Source organism: Coenobita brevimanus, chromosome 8 (genome assembly GCF_032717465.1).
Source record: "Coenobita brevimanus isolate Jiangsu-jjx chromosome 8, ASM3271746v2, whole genome shotgun sequence".
Taxonomy (NCBI): Eukaryota; Metazoa; Arthropoda; class Malacostraca; order Decapoda; family Coenobitidae; genus Coenobita; species Coenobita brevimanus.
The window spans coordinates 18707800-18717281 of NC_136961.1; positions in this window are offsets into that span (position 1 = coordinate 18707800).

A 9482-nucleotide genomic window follows, 5' to 3' on the forward strand; every position below is an offset into this window, starting at 1 on the left:
TCTAATACTCATCTTCCCTCCAGAACTAATGTTGTTACTCAATTTCCATCCAGGTCCGAGACTGTACTATTGGTTGAAAAGGAAAAAAAAAAAAAAAAAAATATGCTAGTGTCTCACAGACTCAAGAATCTGAATAAAGATCTTTCAGGTGAGAGTTGGATATGCTATAACTGCACCACCGGCTACCCCATGTGGACAGTTGTGTGACCCGTTGTTCACTGGGCATATTGTGGATAATTTTGCCTCCTTTGTTATCGCCCGCCTTTCAAGGCGGAGCGATAATGTTTTTGCCTGCCTTTGTGTGTGTGTGTGTGTGTGTGTGTGTGTGTGTGTGTGTGTGTGTGTGTATCTGTTCCCATTGTATCTCATGAACGGCTTGAGCTATCAACATGAAACCCTCAAGGTATCAAGACATGGCCAAAATATTTGACTTGCCAATCAGCATATTTTGGCGGGCGATCAGCATTCATCTCCCGAATGCTCTTCTTTCATTCTTCCTGTTTTCTTATTTTCTGGGTCCTACCTCATCCCAGACTTAGGTGGGAAAAAATTTCATTGTGATGAACAGTGGCGAAGTCAGATGGACAACAGGGGTGGCACTGCCCAACCCAATTTCACAAAGAAAACCTACGTACCCTCTTAAAGTGTTTTTCTTGAGTCATCCCATGTTTAGATTTGTCCACCTCTTGGCCACCTCATTTTTATTATCTTAGCTACGCTCCAGGTCACATTCACCCCGCCATTTTCACATTTTCTCCACCCCTCTATTCCAAACTTTCCTCTTTTCATCTTGTCGTAATGCTCGTATCCCTCCAGTTGCAACGTCCGTCTTTCTTTCACTTGGAGGCTCGTTTTCATCTTTGCATTCTCCCTCTATTCTTAAGTTTCCTCCATCCAGAGTCTTAGAACGTTCCTCCCCCCTCCTCCCCCATCTTTCCACTAGTCATAGCTTTCTTCCCCCCCTCCATTACTGCTCCATCAGTTATCTTGGACACGTCATTGCCATCACCATCTCCATCAGCAAAAGCACCACCTTGAAGGCACATTTCGTCTCTCATAGTCTTACACTCTCTTCGCTATATCACCTACTGCATACCTTCGTTGTCTTTCTGGTGCTCCAGACCCTTGTATAAAATTTATGAGCATCAGTTGAAATTTGAGATTTGGGTTAGAAATACAGTAGGTATTTAAGATTTCGATGAGCCGTCCCTCCCCTTAGCCTCCCAATGCACCACAAGTATCAGAAGGGCCAGTGACATCACAAAATCCGCTAAACGTGTCTAAGATGACTGCGAGTCGTTAAGCACAAAAAAGTGTGAACTTGAATGGACTAAAATTGTGAGAAATATGAAAAAGTTTGACAAAAAATCGTCCAAAACTGCTGCAAATTAAATTAAAAACCTATAGATCTAGCCATTATCATAATGTTTTGACAACTCCACACCCCACAGGCGAGGGATAAAAAACTGGCTGAATCAGCAGCTTATACATTGTTTCCTCTTCACTGCGTATTACAAAAGGTAACAAACATTATGATAACGTGCATGTTTTGGGCATGGGAAGTGCTGTGCATACTTCTTCATTGTCAGGGGAACTTTTGTTCATACACAGCAGTTTCATCAATATGACATTACATCAACATCTTGTGCCCACAAAAAAAAGTGGGGTAGTCGAAAGAGTTTTGGCAGTCATTTACCAGAATGAAATTTATCGAAGACTCCGTTTCATCATATTATGCTTATGAAATTGATCGAAGACTCCGTTTCATCACATTATGCTTTTACTTCACGGGAAACTTTTTACTAATGTATTCAGTCACTTACCTTAGTAAAATTAAATCTGGCATGTTGGCACACAGATGACATACCTAAGTAGGTACATATCAAAAGTCCCCCCCACTTACTAGCAAAAGCAAGACATTCTATTGGTCTTTCTACCTGGAACCTTTAGTCAGGTTTTGAACACTGCTGAGAAGTGGTAGGATCACGTTACCCTTTTTACCTACTTTAGAATATGATGCTAGTCTCAAAAAAGTGCTCAGGAATTAAATAATATCAAATCGTAGCGGTCTTTCTCGGGAACTCAACTACAAGGAACAGGCTGCAAAAGAACGAAAATCTGGGCCAAGTTATGGACACAAAGGTAGGCACTTTTTTTTTTTTTTTTTCTAAATTGAAGTGTGTGATATTCTTCACTAAGAATTATTTCCTAAGACAGTTTTCCTTTTCGAAAGTAAGACTGTCGTCGAAAGCTACTGCGTTTTTTTCTTAAAGCTACTTAACTAAGATGTTCGTCTCTTGATAGCGAAGCAGGCAAATCATTACTGGGATGTATTTCTGAGGGTTTATAGATTCCGTAACTCCTATTCCTTAGTTGTTTATTCCATACAATACACAAAAATATACTTTAACTTGGTACCGCTGCAAACTATATCAATATTAACCCATTTGCGTCCAGTGTCTTCAGTATAGGACGGAACTTGGCGTTTGCAAAAGTTAATAAAGAAGGGAACCCAGGCGACTATGAGCCGATAGGCGGAGGGTGGTATGCTTAGTACCTTCTAGCGCAATCCCTCACACAAGAACCCAGGGAGCTAATGGGTTAAAATAACGTTAATAACATACAGAGAATGTTAATGGGTAATAAGCAAAATAAATCGTTGTGGGAGAGGAGCCCCCTATGCCACCTGGAATCCACGGACCCATTCACTAGACTTCCCTGCCAACAAAGATGCCATATTCTGGTTCACAGCAGGTTGGTAATCTAGTCTATGGAAGGGGTAGGTAGATGAAAAACATTTCGAAGGAAGTATACAAACAAAATGCAGTTGTGCTTGACAAAAACGTTTAGAAACAAAGTACAACTCGTTTCTCGATATTGGTTAAAAAATAATAATATAGTATTCTTCCGAAAGTTTAATTTGAGTAGATGTAAAAAGCAAAAACTAACAGGCTGAAAATTAACGAAGTGCTGTTTTTTTTTTTTTTTTTCAAAAATTCTTACACCATTGCGATTCATAATATGACTCGTACTGGCGTAAGTCTAGGGGGACATGTTACAAACATAATCGATGAATTCTGGGCCCTTATGATAACTAACTTCGACCCCAAGGTATTTGTAGGTACTAACTTTTTTTGCTTTAAGAGAATTAGTACTAGATAATTTCTCTCTTATCTAATCCCTGAAATTTGGGTTTCGATTCATTAATAACAAGCCCCATAAACAAATGCCATTTCTTTAACTGTTGCAAGGCTTCACATAAAATAGAAGGGGATTCGCACTGACGTAAGATATCATTAATATATATTATCACCTCCCTACCTCTACGGAAAGAGTGGCGAATCATTTTCTTTTTCAGTTCTGTACTGAACAGCATAGGAATGAGAACATCATTGTGGAGTGCCCTGTTCAATTTCTTTCCCATCAGAATACTTACCCTGGAGCCAAACTCTTGCAGACCGGTGACAGAGGTAAGATCTCATCCATCCATGTAATTTCCCTTTAATCCCTATGGCAATTAGTTCCTCCAAATTTACCTCCTATTTGCTTTATCAAATGTCTCTTTCAAGTCAATGAAAGCCCTGCACATGGCTCTAGTATTACTGAGACACTGCAAAACAATAATTCGCTGACTTTCCTTTCAGAAAAACTTGTAAATTAGGAGACAACTGATTCCCAGTTTTATACAACAACGTATTGAGAATGGCTCTTTTCTTCATTTTACAAATACAGCTAACTAGAAAAATGGGGCGATAATCACCACAACTTTTAGGAATCTGAATTATGTTGGCAACCTTCCAGGATGTGGATAGTTCACTGTGTGCATAATTAAATCTTTCTTCAGTTGTCACCAGATTGTTGACATATACTGTGACGGGTCTGCTGATGGAACCAAGTATGGGTGGAGAATATTTCATAGGAATCATAAATCTCCCACACAGTACACGGGCACTGTGATCTCAGAAACATTCCCTGACTGTTTTTCGTCTACAAAGGCAGAGCTATATTCTATATGACATGATCGTGTACTATCATTATCTAGGGATGTTTATTGCTTGCTGGAATCTTTCGATTCGCCAAGCATGTTGTTCAGCTCTGTATATTTGTCAGTGTGTCTACACTCTGCGAGTCACAATTTTGCGACAATTGTTTTGAAAAAAGAAATCAAAAGGTAAATATCCATGAACCCTGGAGCCCTATTGTTTGTCATCAAAATCAGTCATAGGCCCTGGGGTGGATGAGGAGTTGAAATCCCTCAGTGGCCGTTGGTCCGGAAACCGTCGGGACCCAGTGGCCAGCAATGGCACCATTTGTTCAAATATCGAAAATCGATTTTTTTCTTACCAACTAAAGAGAAACGTCTGGCACACCTGGCAATGGAATTTTTAGCTTCCTAAACCCATCTTGTGCTCTACAGTGTAGCACGAAATTTTCACGTCGGTGAAAACTAAGAAGTGTGAAAAAACATCGCACTAAGGGGTATGCATATTCTCACCACCCCAAAATTTCAATGGTTCTGAAATGGTGTATTGACATTTTGATATGCAGATTCCAATCCAACCCATCCGGCAAGTGCTCTATGTTAGTTTCATTTCTTGTCAACAGTCAGGGAACTCTCTTATGAATTACTATCTAGCACTTCCACAGATTATAATATGGTTAATAGACAACTATCAGTCATCTGATGTATTCAAAGAACAGCTCATAAGGTCAATTTCACATGGATTCCTTCTCATGTAAGGAAACCCTTCAATGAAAAGTCTGATTATTTAGCTCATAAAGCTCTGCTTCTGGATTATCTTGATATTAATGCTGAATATAGCTATACTTTTGTCAAGAGTAAGATCTAATCTCTTGTTTGTCATGATATTACTAGACAGCTTGATGTTAATGTAGAAAATTGTAGTACTAGCTCTCTTGACTATGTGAATGTGTCTCAGATTACTTAAGTAACATATGACCAAACAGATGCACTTTATGACACTGTTGGCAAGCTGTATGCTGCCCTTATTGTTAGTCGCATTTTCTTTCTGTCGTGTCATCTTTCTTGAATTTTTTCTTTCTTGTTTAATTGCAGCAGGCCCTTCTACCTTTTAGAACTAACTGATTCTGACCAAACCAGGACACAATGACCAGCCTATGACATAGTTGTGTCAGCAAGTTTTTGTTTTTTTTTAATGCAAGGAAGAAGGAACCAAAGGCCAGGAGCCTGCAAACTGTTCCTTCCAAGAGAGAACAAAGACGATACAAAAAAGAACTAAATCCAAGATCCATTCATTTCGAGACAGCTGGACACATGGGTTAGAACGACTGGGGATCATAGGAAGTAGGAATTACAGATTGAGGGAGGCAATTCCAGAGTTGACCTGTTGCATAATTGAAGGACTGGAAGTAATGGTTAGCTCATGGATCAGAGAGATGGACAGAGAAGGGATGAGAGTTTAATGCTAGATAGGTGCTATGCGCCCTTTAAGAGGTAAAGGGATGCTAGCAGACAGTTCAGAGGAGCAGTGACCGTTGAAGTAGTGATAGAAAAGAGATAAACATTAAACTGTGCGGTGATGAGACTGAGGTTGAAGGAAGCCAGTAAGAGGAGTAGAGTTAATGAGTCAAAAAGCCTTTGACTCCACCCTATTGACAAGAGCTCTATGTGGGGAGTGTCCCCACACATGAGAGTTGTACTTTACACAGGGGGGAATAAAACCCATGTATATATAATGTCAACAACTGTGCAGAGGTAAAGAAGGTACGGAGTCACCTTATCAGACCTGATCTCTTCGAAGCAGATTGTACAAGAGATGTAGTATGATCTTTCCAAGATAAATCCCGGGAGAATGAAACTCCAAGCATGTTCAAGGATAATGCAGGATTGAGCTGGATGTCATTAAACATTAGTGGGTACTCCTGCGGAAGATTGTCAGGTTGATAGGCATAAGAACTGAGTCTTTGTTGAATTAAAAACAACAAGGTTACTTTTACCCAAGTCAGATATACGAGCCAAGTTAGATTAGGTGTGCCATAGCCTCATCCCTTGTTTGTTGAAGTAACTGCTGAGATGGACACTGTGGGAATCGAATGGAAAGGTGAATGGTGGAATCATCAGCGTTTGAGTGGGTAGGATTAGATGTACAACTTAAAAGGTCATTGATAAATAAAAGGAAGAGATTTGGTGATAGGACAGAACCCTGAGGAACACCACTATTGATAGATCTAGGATAAGAAAAGTGACTCTCTACAACAGTAGCTATTGAAAGACCAGAAAGGAAGCAATAGATGAAGGCACAGGTAGAAGGATAGAAACTGTAAGAGGGCAGTTTGGAAATTAAAGAGTTATGCCAGACTCGATCGAAAGCCTCTCAGATGTCAAATGCAATGGCAAAACTTTAGCAGTCCCGAAAGGAGGGTGACAAGGAGTCTGAAACACAGTTGAGAAGATCTCCAGTGGAGTGTCCCTGATGGAACCCATACTGATGATCAGAAAGAAGGTTGTGATAGCAGGGAAGCTTTAAATTCTTCTGTTAAGAATAGACTTGCAAACGTTTGAGACACATGTTACACGATAGTTAGAGGGTTGGGAATGGTCACCCTTCTTTGGGACTGGCTGAATGAGAGTTCCAGAATGAAGGAAAGGTACAAGTTGATAGACAAAGGCAAAAAAGAGTCTACCTATGCGGAGTGTAAGCACAGAAGCAAAGTTCTTGAGGACAACAGGAGGGACTCCATCAGGCCCGTATGCTTTTTTAGTACTGAAGCCAGTGATGGCAGAAAATGCATCAGTTGAAGAAATTTAAGTGAGGAAGTCAGAGGGGGAAGCGATCAAGGAATGCCATGCTAAGATGGAACTGGAGGAGAAAGTCTGAGTGAAGAGATCTGCTTTATCAGTAGAAGGAATAGCTACAGAGTCATCAGAGTAGAGAAGAAGAGGGAAGGATGATGAGGTAAAGTTCTTAGAATGGTTTTTGGCAAGGTGCCAGAAGGAGCGGAAAGAATTCGACTTGGAGAGTTGAGAGCATTTGGTACGGATGAACTTACTTTTAGCAGAGTGAAGAACAGCCTTAGCACGATTCTGGGCAGAAACATGAAACAGATGTGATTCACGGGTGGGTTGGCTCCGGCACATTTTATGTGCCTTCTCCTTGTTGTGGACAGCATTAGAACAAGCGTGATTCAACCAATGCTTTTTTTGCATTAGTCGAAGGATATGAGAAAGGAACATATGCTTCCATGCCCGAGAGAATAACCTTCATAATGCGCATGGTACACTCAGATGGCTCCCGGCCATGGAAGCAAAAATCAAAGAAGTACTGCCGGAGGGCCTTCCAATCCGCAGCTCCGAAGTGCCACAACTGACGATTCTTTGGAAGGTCCACGGGCCATACTGGACCGATAGGACTGGTTAATAAGCTTGTGATCAGAGGAGCCCAATGGAGAAGAAAGATTAACAGCATAAGCAGAGGGATTAGATTAAGGAAGAGGTCAAGAATGTTGGAGCTCTCTCCAAGACGGTCAGGGATACGGGTAGGGTGCTATACGAGCTACTCTAGGTCATTAAGGATAGAAAAGATGTAGGCTTGTTCACCAGGTGGATCAGTGAAAGGAGAGAGGAGCCAAACGTGGTGGTGAACATTGAAACCTAGAATGGAGATTTCAGAGAAAGGTAAAACGGATAGGATGTGTTCCATTGCAGAAGTAAGATAGTCAAAAACTTTTTCATAGTCAGTAGAATTAGGGGATAAGTACACAGCACAGATATATTTAGTCAGAGAATGACATGAAAGCCGAAGCCAGAGAGTAGAGAATTCAGAAGAATGAAGTTCAGGAACACGAGAACAAGATAAGTTGTTGTGTACATATACACAACAGCCACCTTTGGCTTTGAAATAAGTATAGAGAAAGTAGGAGGATACAGAGAAGAGTTTGCTATCAGTTGCCTCAGGCAGCTGAGTCTCAGTTATGAGAAGGTGAGGTGCAGAGGAGGAGAGGTGGTGCTCTACGGAGGGAAAGTTAGTGGAAAGATCGCAAATGTTGCATCAATGAAGAAAAGTGAGTCAGACAGAGGTTCCAGGTAGCTCGTTGTGTCATCACCGAGAGAGGGACGGATGATGGAGGCATTTGTGGTTCTTACCCCGCTGAGGATTCTGAGGCTTGGGTATTAGACACCATTTTTGTAATAATTTTTAAAATGAAGTATAGCGCGTAATGTGTGTGTGTAGTTTGGTGTTGACAGAATAAATTGTATTGGAGAGCATGGTGGCCTATTCTCTGTGTTACTGAAACACTGAAAAAAAGTTCAGCAAAAGGGGATGGTCAGGAACTAGTTCTGAGAGCTGATGAAACGGTAGCTACAGCTCTCCCTGTCATCAGCTTTCCATCAACCTTGGGAGTACTGTCCTGCTCGATTGGTGCTAGAATTGCCTAGTAACGGCCCGCTTAGCCCCTCTGTGGCCACTGGTTGGGAATTGTCAGGACCCAGTGGCCGGCCCAGGCATCATTTTTACAAATTTCGAAAATCCATTATTTTTTTTTTTCCTTATCAAATTGAAGGGAAAAGGTTAGCGCACCTAGAAACGAAATTTTTAGCTTCCTAAACCCATCCTGTGCTTCGCAGTGAAGTCCGAAAATGGAGAACAAGTAGAGGAGCGAAAGAACATCTCGCTAAGAAATATCCACATCTTCATCCCCCCAAAAATAATATCAGTGGTGCTGAAATGGTTTGAAAAGACTAGATATGTGTATTACGAACAAAATCAGTACATAATTAGGGAGGTTTAATAGAAAAAAATACTTTGAAATATTTTTTAATGTTTATTGTGTTTATGCAAGCATCGCGTTACTTCTGTTGTTTGGGTGGTTTAGTGTCCAAAGAGAGGCGAGAAATGGTATTTTTAGACTCAGACCAGATAATTGTTCTTCTTTGTGTGAACAGTCTGAACAGCAGCGACTAATATTCCATAGGCCCGCTTAGAGCTTGCCATCGTCGCCTACCGGCCTCTTATTATGAGGCTGAGGCTTGCTTATAATATGGGAAATTAAATAGAGATGACCAGGTTCATTGTGCAGTTTGTGAGGCACCAGCATCACACACATTCCATCACTGTATTACGGAATATCCTCTTATTGTTAAATATAGGAATCCACAACTTTGTACGCTAAATAAATCTCGTGGTTAATCAATAAGAATGTGTTAATTTCCATTCCCCGTGAAGATCCTAGATTTGCACCCAAGGTTCCTGAAACACTACGTAAATGACGTCTATAGCTACACATGCAACTTGCTATATTTCAGTTTTGCATTACTCACATTCCTCGGCAAATTCTACATCAGTTATGTTACGCCGTATTGTATATACTTCACTTGTATATTTACGTCATCGAAAAAGCCTTGTACAGTCTAGCCACAGCCGCTAACAAAAACACTTATACTGCTCAAGCCACTGTAATAAGTGGTAGAGTGTACTAACGAAGGACTTGTAAAAATCTAA